A 19,282-nucleotide genomic window follows, 5' to 3' on the forward strand; every position below is an offset into this window, starting at 1 on the left:
TGCCGTGGTAGAGCTTTTCATGGGATGTCAAATCAATCAAAACAAATAAGATAAATCAAAGCACCGATCTAAGGACTGCCAGAAAGTATTTTAAGAAGGGAGTTCTAGGAACTTGAAAACCCAAATATGAAGCCAACAAGAGGTAGAAACATCTCAGAAGCTCTAGGATATCGAGATTCAGAAGAGCATCTAGAGCCTTCCACCCATGCAGCAGAAGCCAGGGGACTTGACCAGAGCTGTGCAGATAAGGTAGACAGAGGGCACAGCATGATAAGGGGATGCTTAGCCTTCTTAATTGGCATTTCATTCATAATAGTGATGTTTTAAACTACTGGGCTCCATCAGCGTGCAGGGCTCAAAGACTTTAAGGCAGCCAGTTAATGATCTGTTCTCTAGGGGAAAGGGGCTGTTAAAAAAAAAAAAAAAAAAAAAAAAAAAAAAAAAAAAAAAACCTCCAACCTCCGCAACCTCCAAGACTGATTCACTTTGAAGGTTCAAGTCTTAAAATGAAAATTTCCTTACATACCATGAGCTTGAAAGACTTAATTCTGAAAAACAGCAACTGCCATTTTAGTTCATTTGTCACTCCCTCACCAAATTGTCCCCTGGGTTGACTCTCTGAGCACTTACCAGTATATATAAAAAATGTATCAAGCAACCAGTATTTGGGAGTGAAAGTTAGTAGTTAGTTTCCTTAATTTTACTTTCTAGTTGGCAGCCACTCACTCTAAAGACGTTTGGGGACTCCACTCCGGAGATGATGCGTCCCTGTTAAACATCTGGACATCATGCTGTCTTTAACACCGAGGACTTACTGAGCTCAGGGGCATTGTTCCCAGCATTAGTTTAGGAATATGTGACACCTAAAATCTAGATACAGGAGAAAATGAACATCTTTAGCACTTGATATTCTGTAGCATGTATCACCTGCCATTTCCAAACACATCAGTCTATAACTCTACAAATACACATGATGTTAGCCTCATTTTCCAGCCCCCCCCCCACACACACACGCACAAAATACCCTGAGATTCAGAGTCAATGAATCTGCCAATATCATAATATTCTTTCAAGGCATCTGTGGCAGAGTGAATGTAATTGGCCCCCATAAGCTCATAGGGAGTGGCACTATTGGGAGGTGTGGCCTTGTTGAAGGAAGTGTGTCACTGTGGAGGCAGGCTTTGAGGTCTCTTTTGCTTTCATTCAGTGACACAGCTACTTCCTGTTGCCTTCTGATCAAGATGTAGCCAGCACCATGTCTACCTGCATGCTGCCATGCTCCCCACCATGATAATAATGGACTGAATCTCTGAAACTGCAAGCAAGCCAACCTAGTTAAATGTTTTCCTTATAAGAGTTGTCATGGTCATGGTGTCTCTTCACAGCAATAAAAATCCTAAGACAGAAGTTAATACCAGGGACTTGGGGATTGCTGTGATAGGACTGAGCATGCCTTTGTTTGAAGGCATATGGACCTTGGGACGGAAGGATTTCCTAGTAAACAATACTCCCGGTCATGCTGTAGCATCTTGAGCCAGCTGAAGAACTCCACTCTCGATACATCATCCCCAGGTAAAGAGGTTAAGCTGGACTATGTTGGCATTGCCCTGGATTTCAATCCTAATAGTCTACAGTACCTATGCTAAAAAAGAATTTTTTCCAGAGATTCAGTCTACACGTCCTTATTCTGGGAAGGCAAAATGTTCCAAAGTCCAAAACTTTTTGAGAGCCAACAGAATTCTATGTCATAAAATATCACATCACCCATAAAAGTATTAAAACCATTACATAAGCCATGTGTTTAATAAACATAAATATATTTTCTGTTTAGTCTAGCACCTCATCCCCAAGAAACTGTTCGTGCGTGTGTATACATATCACAAAATCCAAAATGTTCCAGTCCAAAGCTCTTTCCTTTCCAAGCATTCATTCAGACAAGGAGTACTGCATCTGTATTACCTGTCACCTTTTTCTGTTATCCACTTAAATCCCTTTCCAGCCATGTTAGTATGGTGTGATAAAAAAAACTGCCGGCTGGGGATGCTTCAAGAGGGAAAATAGTTTATAACCATTTCTAACCGGATAAGGGGCAAAGGGAGAGGGGGCAGCCCGAGACTGTTATTAATTATGACAACAACAATGAAAACTGTAGCTCCTTTTTCTTCTTTTCCATCCTTACCACTTTGAGCATTGATCTTTATCTGAAATGACAAACATTTTCTATGACAATTTGCTTCCACCCAGAACATCTGGTATCTGGCCAGCAACTGTAAACCGATGCTCCTGCTCTAGTGTCTGACTTGGGAAAGGGCAGGGAGGGGGTTGCAGCAGAGGCACCATAGCCACAGGAACAGCCGCTGCTGAGACATTTAAAATGCACACTCCCCTAATAGGAAACAGAGCAGACTGTGATAGAGAAGGGAATGGGAGGAGAGGCAGGCAGGCAGGCAGGCAGGCGAGAGGCCATGTGAATGAGGGTGGAGGTGGGGAGGGAGAAGGGGAGCCTGGAAGGATGGAACTGGAGTGGGGTTGCCTGATAAGATAGCAACAGAAAGCCATGTGATAAAAGTCTGAACTGAATGTAGGAGTGCAGGGCCACCTGACAAGGACAGGAAAGGGTGGCAGGCACTGGAGTGGCAGAGAGCTCCTACAGGATGGGTTCAGAGATGACAGGAGGGTGGGTAAGAGCACCCTTTCCCTGCCAGCTTCCTGATGAAGACTAACAATGTCCCCTTCTAGGATCCCCAAGGCATTGAGCCCACCAAGCAAGGGGCTTATTGTCTCCGATGTATTTAACCTCACAGGTGGACAGAATTCCCAGACAGAATTTCACAGGAAAAACTGCTGTTTATATGAAGGTTCTGTCATGGAAATCAGAAAGAATTCCAGCCGCCATCTCTTTCCCACAGGACTATAAGCAAGTAATAGAAAATTTGGGGTATATTCATGGAGTCATCCAGAAAGATCTTCTAGAAACCAATCACATTCTGAGCTTTGGAAAGACAGGTATCAAGGCCATGTGGGAAACAAGGCACAGGCCCTGAGCTTAAGGAATGATGAGCAGTTTCAACACAACTAAAATTCACTTCTACCCTTTGGCTATTCATCTCTGCAAGGTTTCCTAGGTATCAAAACAATCTCCACAAGTGTCACTTATGTAAAAGGAACTTTCTGTCTTCAACAAGCAGTAGGCATCTGACTTGGATGGCCTTTAGTAATGCTCCCACTGTTACTGGAAACAATGTATCTAAAAGGAATGCCTTTTAAGACATTCTTAATGTGACAAAAGACATTTCTTTGTTTAGTGCTAGATTCGTGTAAAAACCCAAAAGCAATGATGAAGGAGAACCAGCTTTGTAGGAGAGATCTGGGGACCACCAACTCCCAGATTCACTCAAATTCAAAAAGTATTCAAGGCAGAGATTGGGAACCCTGAGCCCTGGGTGCCAGATGGTTGACTCACTGACAAGCTCAGGAACACCATGCCCTAGGGGCTGGGCAGCTGCCATGCACTTCCCCATCCCTGGGAGAGTGCCAGCGGGCCGTCAGCACCCTCACCCAGCACACTTTTGCTATGAAGGTGGGCACTGAGAATCTGTTGGTGTCTCAAGAGATTAATCTCATCTCAAGCCTATAGTCATTTTCACACTTCTAGCCTCCTTCCAATTGCCTCTAAAGGTAGAAAGGGTTTTGTTTTGTTTGGTTGGTTTGGGTTTTGTGGATTTCCTGGTGTGCGTGCACGCACGCGTGTGTGTGTGTGTGTGTGTGTGTGTGTGTGTGTATGTGTGTGTGTGTGTGTGTGTTAAGATAGATAGATAGATAGGTAGATAGATAGATAGATAGATAGATAGATAGATAGATAGATAGATAGATAGATAGATAGATAGACAGGATAGAAAAAATAAAAATTACTATCTCACCCTTTTATGAGTATATAATGCCGTGGTATTAAATACATTCACACTATTTTGTAACCCTCACCACCAAAAGTTTTTCACTTTAAATTCTACATCTATTAAAAAGCAATCCTCCCTACCACGGCCCCAGCACCCACTAACCCCCACTCGACTTCCTGGAGGTATGTCTGATGTGCTCAGTGTCTCATGTAAGTTTAATCATAAGTATTTGTCTGTCTCTTGCTTTTTGGCTCATGAAGCATCATGCTGTAGCACTTGTCAAGAGTCCCACTCTCCTTGAAGATCAGTAACAGCTCATCCACAGGTACAGGCCATAGGTGGACAATCTATTTATCCATTGGTGGCTATGTGGATGGTTTGTCCCTTCCGCTGTTGTGAGTACAGAGGTGAGCATGTTGTGCAGAGATCTGTCCACATCCCTACTTTTAACTCTTGTGGTTACATAAGTGGAATTGCTGGAGTCGACGGTGATTCCGTATTTGGATTTTTGAGAAACTACCACACTTTTTCCCCGCAGTGGCTACACCACTTAACACTCCCACCAGTAATGTGGAAGGACTCCAGATCCTCCAGATTTGGCCCAATGCACCATACTCCACTATTTGTCTCTCCATGTTTACGGCTAAGCTGGTGGATTTGGTGGGTATCTTACCCCCGGGCTATTTGCATTTCCCTAAAGGTCAGTGATGTTGAGCATCCTTCCTGTGCTTAAGACGGGACTTGGCCTCTTCTGCAGAATTCCCTTCATGGAGTCCCTCTTGAATTCCCTTCGAGCTGTTACTGGCACAACTTCCCTGTGTCTCTTATCACCAAGCCCCACTGACCATGAATGTAATCAGACTTTATACAGTCTGTTGCAGTGATAAGTTTGAATGCCATGATAACATACAGACTAGAAAGAATGGGAGAGTGGCTCCATGCCTGGGAAAACAAATCTGTTGAAGGGTGGATGTTTTCAAAGAAGATTCATTTACTTTATTAAATCATCAAATAAACTTTTATTGTATGTTTGCATGTGACAGGCAACTGTCAGCTAATGGGAGTTAGGTAATGACAGCATTATCCCTTGGCCTTTAAGGTAGTGGTTCTCAACCTTGCTAATGCTGTGTGCCTTTAATACAGATCCTTAAGTTGTGGTGACCCCCAACCATAAAAGTATTTTGTTGCTACTTCATAACTGTAATTTTGCTAGTGTTGTGAATCATAATGTAAATATCTGATATTCAAGATATCTGATATGGGACTCCCAAGGGGGTCATGACCCACACGTTGAGAATCACTGCTTTGGGGGCTTATTTCACATGGAATGGGATATTTCTATTCATCCAGAAGAGCAAAGACAAGGCTTTCTTGTGGCTGGATACCTCGTTCTCTTCTTATTTTAATTAGAACATCATAATCCACAGAAACAGTACTGTCTCAGGGCAGTGTAAGCAATGATTAGAACATTAAGGGGCTTGATTTGCTCTTAGACATAGGCCTGTGATCCCAGAACAGGAGAGTGTAGGCAAAAGTACAGACAGTCTGTGGCTAGCTTGGATTATATAGGGAAACTCTGTGTCAATTTTTTTTAATTATATAACTAAGTTTTTCAAAAGAGAATTGATTGCATAGACAGATATCCTTAGTGTCCCAAAACGTTACCTGTGTGACTCTGAGGAAGTTCCTTAAACTCCTGGCCTTTGTCTTTTTCACACCATGCTGGATCTCTTTGGGAATATAACAATCATCTGATCTATAGGCACAGTGTTTACAAACATGATTTCAGCAAAATAAAGGTTTCTCTCTTGTGCATTGACCTAAAGACTAATATGGCTTTGACGATTACAAAATTGTTTTCTCCCAAGGATCCTGTGCACCAGATCATACAAGACCACTGTAATAAATAGAAGGCCTGAGAACAGGAATTCCATGCTTTCTAACATTAGAAGTATGTTCTCCCAGGGAAGCCCGCATACAGGCTTGGACCACAGGTTTCCAAGCACATGTGCTTCATCCATCTTAGCATCTTTGCAACTTTGCTTTGGGAATTGCTACAGGAAACACCCTCCCCTTGGGCAAGTCTACTGCTACAACCACAGACCAAGAGTTGAGAGCCGAGAGGAAAATACTCATCAGTTTCAGCTCTCGGCTGCCCAAACCTTACTCTTGCTTATAAAAACATGCAGTTCAGGAATTCATTTCCTTGGGTTGCGTCTCTTCCTTTGCTAGTGTTCTAAGCTCTACCCAAAAAAGACATGAGGAAAAAAGTTTGGGATCATCACTCTTAGATTCAACCAGTTTGTTTTGTCTTGTTTTGTTTTGTTTTTGTTTGTTTGTTTGTTTGTTTGTTTTCTGGCATGTATTCAGAAAACAACCTCAAGTTCTATGAAAAGGAATCAACTCCTTTAAGAATGTTATCATTGCATAAGGTCACCTTGACTAGCTACACTCCATTAGCATCATCACTGAAATTTTAAAAAGAGTACTCCCCTGTCTCCCCAGTGACTTGAGTTCATTCAAATAGAAGAGGAGACATTACATCCTTGCTTGTGAGGCAGCAATATCCCTGCGCTCCAGCGCTCTCAGGCTGGTCCAGGGCTCAAGACCCTAGAGTGGAAGGTGTGAGGTTCAGTGTGATCCCACCTACCCCAGGGCAACACATGGGGAAGGAAAGGAAGTGCACAGATACGTATGCTTCCGTTTAAGCCCTGTGTGCAGCACCGACTTTTATCTTATTTTGCCTTTAAGCTAAACTGCATGGGTCACATTTAGAGCATATGTTGCTATCACTCGCCTCTTTTTAGCTCAAGAAAAGTGAGTGAATACGGGTATTGTCTTCCTATCTGCCTCCATTCGAGTGCTTTCATGTTTACAAATTTCACAAAGCAGTAGATTCTCTTTCTGTTATAAAACATGGCTAGTAAGAGGCTTCAGCCACTGTCACACCGTTCATCCATGGTATTAGCGATCCAGGTTAGGGAGGATATTTTGAAAGTGGCGGAGTGCTGTTTTACAAGTGAAAAATTCTTTTTCACTTTCCTTGATGTAAAAGATGAAAGCATCGCCCCCTTGGATGCCCATATGCCTCTCACCAAAAGCCTCCTAATCGGTGCTGTGTATTTCAGTTCCTGCTCTTTTGGTAGAATGAGCTTTCCCTTTACTGATCTTCCCCTGTAAACTCTGGCCAAGGACTCCAGTCCCGAGAGTGCCAGGGAAGAAGTTTCATTAGGAAAGAAGCCCTCTTTCTTATTTTGACTTTAGATAGGCACCAGGTGGTACACATCACAAAGGTTAGGAGAGTTCCCTGGGTGTAAGACACGAAATGGGTTTAAATAACACTGTATTAGTCATGAGGCAGAAATGGAGTGATGTTGACATGACTTGAAAGTAGCAGTGTTGAGTAAATGAATGTGTGAGAAGTGCTTGCTGCGTTAAATGGGCTCTACAGTTGTGTGCACACTTGTACAATCCTGTTTATTGATGCCTGAAACAATTTGCAAAATAGAAACAAATCTACAAAGAGAAGAAATATGTTTGGAATTATTTGTTTACATGACAATTAAAAAAAAACAACACAGGAATCCAACTGCCACATTTCATGCACTAAATATACCATATGTGGTAGACTCCCCTCAGAAAATCAAACAGCAACCTTTACCATCACACGCAGAACAATGGGGAACAATCCTCTGCCTTGCATCTTCCACTGTGTAGCCAAACAGAATTCCAAGGCGCCCCTGCTATTGCTCTCTGCGATGGGGCTAAGCAGCTGAAGAAAGAACTGATTTCTCCTAACGCAGTTTGAGTAAGACAGATACATAGTTGCACAATTTCCTGGAAATAAATCTGTGTCCTTTTAAGGGAAGAAATGCTTGAGTTTACAGTAGGCTAAGCACCGCACTTAACTACTTTACAAATCCTAATCCATTGAGACTTCTTTATACTCACTCCCTCAGTTCTTCTGATCCTTCCCAGTTGGCAGATGAGGCCTGTGAAGTACAGAGAGCTTCAGGAGCTTGCACAATCACACGGCCTGTATGTAAGAAGGGATCTACACACACACACACACACACACACACACACACACACACACACACACACACACACACACACACACCACCTTCCAGCACAGAATCCACATATAAAGGACTTCTGTTTCCCTGAGAAGCTTCTGGGTTCTTGATATAATTTGTCATCCCAACACCAGCATCTTATTTTTAGACTCAGAAGCTAACTCAGCCTGCTTCCATTCCTGCCAGCTGCCCCAGACTCGGGGGAAGCTCTCTCTCTCTCTCAGACTCATTTCTCTGGACCTGCGCCTCTGAGGAGGAACACTTGTTGCTACGACTCAGTTCAGAAGGACAAGGAGCCTGGGCTCTGCCAGCTGCAGTCTCAGACTGGATCACTTCTCCAGATTCGAGGTTAATCAACTGCAAATTCCATTAGTTTCATACAGAGTGAAAATAAAGAACAGACGGCTGTACATGGCGGCCTGGAGTCAGGTGTGGTCCTCCAGGCTGCCCATCAGGTATCTGTTCTTTCTCTACTTCCAAAAACTGTTCCTTTGATATGGACACAGATAAAAAGATTGTTCCAGAAATGCCTCTGCTCTGGAAGAAGTGGGTAGAGTCCACCTACACATACACCACATTTTATTTTTCTAGAAAGAAGTAAAGATACAGGATCCTAAAGTCAGGTTCTTTTCACCCCATCCACTGCAGGAGTGTTTCCTAGGTGCCCCGTGGTATGCAGCTGGTTAGGTATGAAATGCAGACATCCTATTCCTTGTCCACTGGTTCAGAAAGGCTACTGTGACTCTGAGGTGGTCCTCGCTTGAGCCTTTGGGGTTCTTTTCACACTCCCTGATACAGAATGGCTTTAAAACACAAAATAAAATCTGTTTTCCAAAGACCACTTGTGTTGTTGAAAGAACAAAAGTAAACTTTTGAGGACATATTCAAACACTCGCTTTTAATTTCTCATTCATCCCAGTTGAGCAAACAAAAGCCTCGCTGGTGGGATGAAGGATGTCTTACAGAGCAGTGCTGAGCGTGCTGGCAATGCCTCTCAGCGCGTTCTGCTGGTCCTCTGATGGGAGGCTGCCCTATCAGGTGAGAGCCCACTGTCCATTGACTTTCTAAATGCCATCTGGTCATTATCTAAGCCCCTTTCACTTTCCCTGAATCCCTGCCCCACACCAGTTGGCAGTGAGGCTGCTGTTTTGCTTACCTAATTTTCCCTGGTTTAATTACTTACCTATTCCTACCTCCAGATTCGGGTACAGAGGGATGTTACTTTTTGAAGAAAAAAAAAATGGGAGAAAAACACAATGACCCAATTGCTGGGAACTTATAAGCTGACTGACTCCACCACAAACAGTCCCTTTCTAGTCCCAGTTTGTGGAGGAATGAAAGATGCAATTGTCTGGAAGGGAGGACTATGGGATCCATGCTGACTTGGGGGTCAAGGGTCACGGCATGCAAAGGTCCCTTTCTCTCTGGCACGGCTCCCTCTGTATAGCATAGTCTGGCAGATATCTCCTTGCACTTCGGCTACCTGCCAATGCAGCTGGTACTGTGTCTGGTGCCGACCACCAAGCGTCACTCGGCGACCAGCAGCTCTACATGGGGCCGCTTTTCTCAGATGACAAAGAAAGATGGCCTATACATTCTGCCATCGGCGCCCATTCAAAGGGGGCTCTTAAATTGCATTGCTACAAGTTATTGTTAATTATGTAGTAGTCACTGGAGCTGGGGGTAGCTTTCTGAGGAGCAGAGGGTGGAGGCTATATGGTAGGATGGGAGTGTGAGGGAGGAGGTAGTTGTTGTGGAAAGGGACTGCATGGAACAGGGACTCGTGGTGGAGAGAGGGAAGGAAAAAAACACCTGGTCTGCCATGGAAAGCCAAGTGGCATAAATAGGGTGAGCCCTTGGTTCTGGAGATGGGCTCTGAAGGCTGGTAATGTGACTGATGAAGGAGGAATCAGTGTGCTGAAAGAATCTCTAATATATGCGGCTTGGAAATTGTCCTGCCCACCCTCCATTCAAAAGGCAGCTTCAGAGATTTCCAGCATTTTCATTTTTTAAGAATAACTTTAAGCAATTTATCACTTGGCTGTAATGCATTCGCTCTGGGCTGAAGTCAGTAAGTCCTGCAGTGTGGAGATAAGGCCTGTTGGAAGGTTGGGGAAAGAAGACCAGAGGTTGTCCATTGTCAAATAGCCAGAAAATTAAAATTAAGGCGATGCGTTTACCCCATTTGGCCAGCTGGGGTAGAACTATATCACTCGATGGGTGTTATTTCTGTGTTTCAAGGGTGGATTCTTTGAGATGGTTTTATTGCAAGAGTCCAGTTCTTTTTACTGTTTAGAAAGGAAATTGTTGCGTCCCTGTGCCCCTAAACAAGGAGAAACCTCTGCCTATTTCTGCTGGATTCCTTTGTGTTGTTTGAAATCGGTATTTGTCTTATTGTTGTTTGTTCTACACACACACACACACACACACACACACACACACACACACACACTCACATACTCACACAATACACACACATACTCACACAATACACACAGACACACACACACACACTCACATACTCACACAATACACACAGACACACACACACACACACACACACACACACACACACACACACACACACACACTGTGTCTCTCTGAGTGAGAGAGGTTTCCAGCTCCACCAATTCCTCCACTTGTCCCTTAACAAAGAAAAAAAAAAAAAAAAACCTAAGAATTCCAGAGAGGGCCCTTCATGAGCTTTATGAATCTTCTTTGGCTTATTTTGAGATTTTGGCCATTGAAAGAAGATGACGCTGTTCTCAAAGCGTCTGGCAACTTTTTCCTGCTATCCACTGAACTCTAGCAGAGAGAGGATCCCAGTACGATGTCATTTCACTGCAAAACACAGCCGCACTACTTTTTGCTCCTCCCAGTCCCACCCCTGTGTTCCTCCAGGCTGTTACCCAGTTCTCCGCATGCCCCAACCCCTCCTGCCAATCCCCCTCAGATTAAAAGAAAATCCGAAGAGGCTAGGGCACAAAGGGGGCAAATGGAAATCTACAGTCTTTAGTTTCTATCTTTCCTTCTTGGGGCTAATTTTCCGTTTCTTGGTTGTTCTGATCTCAGCTATTTGCAATAGTTATATATAATTTAACATTATACAAAAGTATTGTCATATCAAACATAGTGAAATGGATTCCAAAAACACCATCTGGTATTTGGGAATGCACTGTGAGTTGGGAACGTGAGAAGAGATATTCTTTGCCACTTTGCTTGGGCCCCAGCCATTAGCAGTGTAATTGCCAAGAAAAGGTGACAGGCTCCCAGCTTAAAACAAGTGGGTTCCTCCCCCTTCGCCTATTAACTCTTCTGCGTCCTACACCATGTTAAAAGGGACTCTGAGGATCAAGCAATTTAGGGAAGGAAGAAAGAGAGAGGGAGGGAAGGAAGGAGGGAGGGAGGGAGAGAAAGAGGTGGGGGAACATGCAGAGATGAATTAAGAGACAGAGGAAAGGGAGGTCTGGGGACTGGAGTATTTGTGCTTTCAAATTATCTGGGTTTTCGGTAGATTTGCATGTTGAGCGTTTTAGTCCAAAGCCCGTTTCAAAATCCTCATTAGTTTCCTCTAATCCACCTAAAATTATGGAGGCCTAGATTGTGAAGGTCATCTGTGATGAAGGCCTATATTACGAAGGTCATCTGTGATAGTCAAACCTATCACAGGGTTAGTATCTACTTCTCTGTAGGAAAAAAGAGAATTCGTAACATCAAATTCTCTCCTGGAAACACTGTTTGGAGGAGGGCCACACAAAGGAAACAAAGGAAAGAGGACTCTCCACATTTACAAACCTGTCCCTGGCTTGTCCAGGCTGAGCTAAGAGGAGTCAGGAGCAAATAAGAAATAAAAATAAGTTAAAAAACCCAGTGCCAAGGCAATTGTGTCGTACTACCGGGCAGAAATCAGGGAGGACTTTTTAGCACGAGATAAAAATAAAGAAACAGCAAGAAGGGAAAAAAAAAAAAAAAAAAAAAAAAAGCAAGCACAGGCTCTCCTCTCATAGCTCCGCTCAGCCTGGCGTTCACATCCAGGGTCCAGGTCTGCTTCAGGCGACAAAAGGAGTTCACAGTCATTTTTTTTTTCCCACTCGGGTGTCAGAAGTTAGGATGTGCGACCCAGACCTGCCATTCCATTACACGGAGTCAAATGATATCGAGTGGGTGGATGAGCGCTTGCCAAGGCAGAACAGTGAAAGCTAACTCTCTCCGCCGAGCTCCTGTTTTTAAATATTTATATCTCTGGCAGACTTTTTTGGGGTAGAGGAAACTGAAGGCTCTTTTGCTATCTGTCATTTCACCCAGGCAGGGGAGAGAGTCGCACAACTTGATTTTCCTAGAGTTTGGCACCGGGAACAGGCGATGGCGCGTCTTTGGGGTGGTGAATTTTGCTTTGTGGAAAAAATGGCCCGGACCAAGGATTTTTACAGGAGGCAGCAGCCGCTTTCCATGCCGGCTTGGGGAGGGGCCAAGTTCCCATTAGCACTGCTGTTACAGCTCTGGCTTGCCTTGCAGTAGGCTGATACTGGCAGTGGTCATGGCCTGTTAGAAAACCTCCCGGGGAAACACTGGTAGCCTGGGGTGCAGAGACGTATTCAGCACCAGGGACTGGACATTGGGCTCACCCCTCTGGCCACCAGCACAAATTCTTTTTGTAGTCATCAGTTTGCTTCTGGCCACCCCTAGTCTGGATGGTCTGACTTCCTCCTCTGCTCCTCCCTCTTCTACCTCTGCTCCCTATCCTGGGGCTTGAAATACAACACTGGCCTTCTGGCAGCGAAGCAACGTCAGCATACACACACACACACACACACACACACACAGAGCAATGGTTCAAGAGGGTAAATATGGAAGTGAAAAGACCTGCCTCTTAACGGTGGCTCTGCCTACTCCTACCTATGGAACCACTGTTAACTACAAGGCCTCTGCCATAGCACAGAAGATGGGCTCATTTCTCAAAAGGACATTGTGGGGTCTAAGACAGCTCATAAGTTATAAGGGATCTGAGACTATTTGTCACCTCATGAGCACTCATTTTATATGTTAGCTGGTGTCTTTTATAACAAAATACATGAGAAAATAACTCAAGGGAAGAAAGACTGATTTGGGTTCGATTCATCCTGAGCCATAGCAGGGCAGAAACATCACAGGATGCTGGCAGCATGCATGGAGGAAAAAGCTGCTCATTTCACTGTGGCAGGAAGCCGAAAAAGAGAGGAAGGGGGCAGGGACAAGATATCCTTCAAAGGCGTATCCTTAGCAACCTACATCTTCCTACTAAACCCCAACTCCTAATAGCCTCTTGAGCTAGAAACCTGCTCACGGGTTAATCCATTGCTGAACTTTGTACCTTCATGATCCATTCACCTCTCAGTTCAGTTACCACTAGCTGGAGACACAACCCTTTTTCGGGACATTATTTCATATCTAAACCATAACAATATGCTATGGTTTTTGCCATCATCAACACTGGCAAATGGTTATATCTTCAAACCTTTTCAATACCAAGTATTTTCTTGAATACTAAAGATGTGGAGAGGAGTAACACAGAACCTCCCTTCTGGGGGTTCTCCATTGGGAGAATCTGGTTAAGCAACCACAAGACAACTACATATAACTCAATTCAACTCAAATTCCTTTTAATTTTTATTTTATTTTATTTTATTTATTTTTGGACCGATGTTTTGGAACTGGGTTTCTTCTCTCTGTAACAGTCCTGGCTGTCCTAGAACTCAATCTATAGACCAGGCTGGTCTCAAACTCACAGAGATCTGCCTGCCTCTGCCTCCCAAGTGCTTGGGGATTAAAGACACGTGCCACTATGCCCAGTTAATTTTTTATTTTCTAAGGTTTTTTTTTTCCCTATCATTTATCAGTAAACCCACAACCATAATGATAATGACTATTAAATCGGCCTTCGGACGAGCCAGGCCTCTAACAAGACCTTTACACATCTTGCCTAATGTGGGTGTTGGGTCATAGAACAAAAGCTAGTGAATGAATACCAAGTACCTTGCACAGGAACTTAAGATCCCTAATATGTCTGAGCCAATGAAAAACAGAAAATTCCTGCTTTTGTTTCCTTTGGACAAGTGAATCTGCTCTTATCTTGAAAAGGATGAGCATGTGAGTTGTTTAGGTCAGAGGTAGGAGCCATTGAGGACATAAACATTGTTCTTTGGCCTAACACTTTCCCATCATTTACTATATACTCTGAAGCTCTAATAGACAAAAATAATTAAACACAAAATCTTCCTTCAAGGAAAATTAAATCATGCAGGAGTTTTAGGTTTTAGCTTGCTGAATGATTTTTTTTTTTTTTTTTTTTTTTTTTTTTTGCCTAGTATGTGCAAGGGCCTAGGTTCAATCTCCAGCACGGAAAGGATAAAAAGGAATAAAGCATGTTTATAACTAAACCATGATGCGCAGGCAAGAGTAAGGAACATCAAGGAGCTGGCATTTCTAAACTCCATTCCTTCCAGCAAGGATTCAATGGGAAGAGACCCTCAGGAGTATGACACACACTTTATGATGAGTGTGCAGGAGGAAACCTCTTAAGTAGGAAGGGTTGTGGGTGTGCTGGTATGAGTTATTAGTTATATCTCTTAAAACAGACCCACGAAAAGTTAGTCTGTCCATGAACTTGGATCTTGGAAGGACTGGGTGACGGGGGTGGATGTCAAAGACAGTGGTGCCTTGCCAAATTTTATAAACAAAATCGTTGCTTAATAAATATTCCTCAATAATAACACCATATGATGTTACTTAATGAATATTACTGATGGGGAAGCCATGTGCTGAGCTGATGGGGAAAAAAATCAACCAATTCAATTTTTCTATTGGCTCCCAACAAAACACTTATCAAGCAAAAATTCTGCACCAGTTTAAGAACTGAAAATACAAAAATGAGCAAGCCATCATCTGTTCTGTCAATCTAAAAAACAAGAAAACAGATAAATTCTCCAAAGAATCATGGTATTTCTTTGGAAAAGGCAAAGCCGCACTGTAACAGGGGTGACAGAACTTTATGCTTTGAGGTTGCAGTGATTGGAAGCCATGGGTATATCAGCATTGGAAGAAAAGGGAAGTTTTTAAAGGCAAAACAAGGAGAACTCTGGCAGATAGTGTGAAATAGTTGCCATCGGCAATTGATTAACCAAAGTCTGAGGTTGAATAGAAAGTTCCTGGGTAGCTGTCCCTGTCAAAGTGGTCTTTATATAAGGTTGTGGACACTCTGCAAGGTTGTGATTCTGGAAGAATCTTTTATCATTACCGTAAGGCATACATACAAAAAAGCATGCCTTTCACCCACTTTATCTACTTCTTTTATTTAAGACTGACACAAGCGATTCCCTTTCAAATGGCAGTTTTCATTCTTTTCACTGTTGAGAAGTACATGGTCCAGGAACAGATGCAAGTATGTGAAGTAATAATTCAAAATACATCAAAATCGTGTAGCAGGGTGCTACTACCAGTCCATGGGGGCCCAGAGAGAAACCGCATAATGAGCATGGAGAGAAAGCAGAAAACGGACAGTTCAAGTTCAAGACTGGAAGCACACTTGTCCTTGAATGATGCTTTGTGATCTCCAAATGAGCAATGGGCAATGTCACCTGTCGTTTTCCTCCTCTTTGTCATAGCCACCACACTGAGGTAAAGCCAGCCCAAAGGGAGGCGTGGACTGTATTTGTTAGTGCTGGAAGAACTCTTTAAGTAGCATGTTGTCAACTTGTTTTTGGCTATCATGGAATGAATGTACATATTTTAGTTTTACTGATTAAAAATAAATGTTAGTTGATCTCTTAGAACTAATAATACTTTCTCATGCTCAAAGATGAACAGAAATGAATTTATTCTGAATAACTGCAGCATTTCATGTTGGGTTACAGATGATATTCCTTTGTGTTGTTTTATTTCAATATTTTTTTAATTCCCAGCCTCCCACAAATTTTGACTGCCTTGGTAAGGAGTGAAGGTGGTAGTCTCTGTGGACTTTTTCTTTGATTTTCGTTAACGGCCTGAATTACGATCTCAAGATACTCTTCATTTACTACATACAGTCCAGAACTCTGAAAATGGGAGAGTAAGATATTTCAATTTCACTGGTGAACCCATGACAAATTGTTAGGCCAGCTCTCTGTGCTTCTTGATGACAGACAGACAATCATAAGCTGACATATAAGTAGCTCAAAACTTAGACAAAGCTGTTTATAGTAAGGATTCATGTCCTTAAGTTCAGCCTGTCATAAGTTCACAAGGGCCTCGACTGGCCTATGCAGCATGACAGGCTAGGGAGCAACCAATGGGATATTTGCTTGATTATCTCCGTGGGACCTACAGGTCACTTGCACAACTTCAGCTCCAAGATCTGACTTCTACAAAGACCATTTTGTAGAGCTGCCATCTTCTCAGCTAGTGGCCTGTTAAAGAAATGTAAAACATGGGTACAGATATAACTTATTTCTTTATCATTGAAAAAATGCATGGACTGTGGGATTGTTGGTCCTTTGTGGCTTATTGGTGTTTTCATACATTAAAAATTTGATGAAAATTATGGTTTAATAAATTTTTAGTCCTACCCAAGCTTTGATAGCCCTGCCATATGTGGTAAAACAAAAAGAAACAATAAAAAAGACTACTTTTAAGTCTTTGTTAACAGTCTAAAGTTAAAGCCAGGCCATGTGTATACAACTTCTTCAGACTTTTCTGAGTGTACATGGACATTTTCAGTTGCTAAATATAGAAAACACGAGTCAAATAGGCTTACTAAACACTACAGAATACTGGATTGGAGCTCTTCCCAGCTTTGCCACCTTCTACTTGCTATCAAACCTACTCTCCATCTCTTATAGAGGCCAAGATCTTAGAACAGAAGACAGGGAAGTTGCTCCAGTATCAGTCATATGAATATGTCAAAATTAAGTGAGCCAGCAGGAACCTGGAGGTATTGACATCAGAGATTGGGAGCAATTCAAAGACTAGACATTGGTGCCCAATGTTGTTGATAAAAGCAACAAAATAAGAAAGCATATTCCTCCCAAATGGCTTCTGGGAGTTTCTGGTCCACAATGTCATTGAGCAGGAACTGCTGCTAATATGTAACTAATTTTACTGTACTGAGATTGCTCCCAATGGTTCCTCCAAGAACCTCAAGGCCAACATAAAAAGAGCAGCCCAGGTGGCTGCTGGAGCCATTTGTCCTAATGCCAGGCTTTACAGCAAAAAAGTAAATACATTTCCTTTGTGTTTAAATAAAACAATGAAAACTGTGCCTAAGAGCAACAGACTTATCTTTAGTCAAGGCTGATCCAGAAATCATAGTAATCTAGGCTCTCCATGCTGCCTTCCTTGGATTCCTCCTGAGTAGCTTCATTATTCCTCTCTGAGAAACATTTCATCTTTCCCAGCTGATTCATCAAAGATTCATTCCATTTGGATTTGTCCAGATGTTATGGTCTATTCTTAAAACAAAACTGTGGCCAGAAGATGGAAGATACTGCTTGATATATCTCAGCCATTTGTCCCACAGCTAGAGCGGGACCTGGAAGCAATGGGGCTCTAAGTTAGCTCTGGGTCATTCGGATGAGTGACAGGTGAGAATAAAGGTTGCAGATGTAGCCACAAACATCACAAACCTCCACTGGCTTGCAGAACACTGTTGTCACTATAAAAGAAGATCTTCAGATGCAATCTGGGAAAGATGCTGCATACTGCAAGGATGCACTGTGGCTTCTGCAAGGATGAAGAAAGGTTGTTCCAGCTCTTGCAGAGTACAGGGCCATGTCTGTAAACACATCTGTGAGTTTCTCTACTTTAAATCACTTAGGAAACAGAGTTCTCCCCACCTTCAGTTTTGGGTTGGTGCCTCACCGAAAGAGTTGACCAATGGACTTCTTAAATGGGGGGAGCACAAAATAAATCAACAGAGTGCTTTCTGTAGACTAAAAAGAAAGAAGAAACTACAGTTTTGCCATTTGGACCCAAAGTTTTGGATAGGACAAAATGGTCCAGAGAGACAAAGGGAAATTTTCTAAGGAAGGCTCTGGCTCCCATCATAAACAGCTTATTAACTCCCTACTGGTCTCCAAGAAGAAATATGCCACAAAGCCATAGTTCTGTCAGGCAGTTTGAAGGGAGACAACATCTCAGTGCATCACAGGGACACAATTCCTAGGTAGATGAATTCCATCAGTGCCAGCCAGTTAGCAGGAATCGTGCTACCTTGATCTCTGAGAACTCCTGAAACCTCAACTTGTTGGTGAGATCTTTGAATTTTATCACGGGAAAGCTGAGGCTCCTTCACCTAGAACACAAGAGGCAGACACAATCATGTGAATGAATTACCCCATCCCCACATCAAATCACGAGGCATAGATTTTACTGCATTTAACAGCTAAGTTAGCAGGTGTCACGGAAAACTAGATTGATTGTGGCTTGACCCAGAAAGTTCCTTCTTTTTCTGAGTTTAGCTCTGTCCAAAGGAGACCCAAGTCCTGGAAATGCCTCCTGGCTCCCTGTGGGAAGTCAGCATGGACACTCAGCCCCAGAAAGCTGGTCCCAGCCTCCTCACCCCGTCTGTGAGGTCCAGATCCTGGGCAGATGTCTCTCACCATATGCTGGGGGTGATTTAACAAGGCCAAATGGGCAGCCTGGCCAGAGGCACTCTGGGGCGCTGGGTTCCGCCTAGCAAAGCGCACTGCTGCCGCCTGCCCGGCTGGCCCAGCCTGGCCACTCCTTCCTGGAGGAGAGACAGCAGCCGTGATTGCAGATGCCAAGCAGCGGAAGATATTTTTAAAGCTGCAGCATCTGGCTCCTTGGCAGCCTTCACCTGCTGGTGGGCTGGGTGTTTTGGAGTCGCCTCTGGGCACTTCACATGGCTTGGCATCTGATTATTGTCTAGGCCTGCCTTTGAGAGCTGAGCTGTGGCTGTGGGGCAGGAGATCCTTGACACCCACTGTTGGTTGTGACCTGGGTCTCCCCTCTCGGTGACATCAGTATGTTTCTGCATCTTTTGTATTTTTTTACTTCCCTTTTCTAAAAAAAAAAGTGATAAAAGAAAGATCATTTCCTCTCTGCCAGAGTGGTTTTGAATAGACAGAGCCAGCAGCTCGCAGCTGCCCACCAGTGCCCACCCTGGCTGTTCTCTCTGACTGGCTTAGAACAGGCTTTCTTGGCATTCAAACTTCCCTCCGGCTTCACTATTCCTCTAATGTCTCCCTGGAGAGGGAGGGGCTTACCTTTTCTTTCCTTCTTCCTTTTTTTTTTTAATCCTGTTTCTGCAAGAGATTCTGAGGCTTCCTGCATACATCC

At 43.3% G+C, this 19,282-nt stretch overlaps 1 long non-coding RNA gene across 4 annotated transcripts in view; it reads right to left on the bottom strand.

Moving 5' to 3' along the window:
- The window catches only part of LOC107400839 (uncharacterized), a 214,642-nt gene that overhangs the window by 30,214 nt on the left and 165,146 nt on the right, over positions 1-19,282 (bottom strand). Inside the window, exon 4 of one of the 4 annotated variants that reach the window (XR_013049231.1) lies at positions 11,947-18,275. The exons of the other annotated variants lie outside the window; for them this stretch is intronic. This is a non-coding gene — a long non-coding RNA (uncharacterized LOC107400839). Of the gene's footprint in view, positions 1-11,946; positions 18,276-19,282 lie in introns of those variants that run through there. 4 annotated transcript variants of the gene reach the window in all.

The sequence above is a fragment of the Peromyscus maniculatus genome, chromosome 2 (genome assembly GCF_049852395.1).
Source record: "Peromyscus maniculatus bairdii isolate BWxNUB_F1_BW_parent chromosome 2, HU_Pman_BW_mat_3.1, whole genome shotgun sequence".
Classification (NCBI taxonomy): Eukaryota; Metazoa; Chordata; class Mammalia; order Rodentia; family Cricetidae; genus Peromyscus; species Peromyscus maniculatus.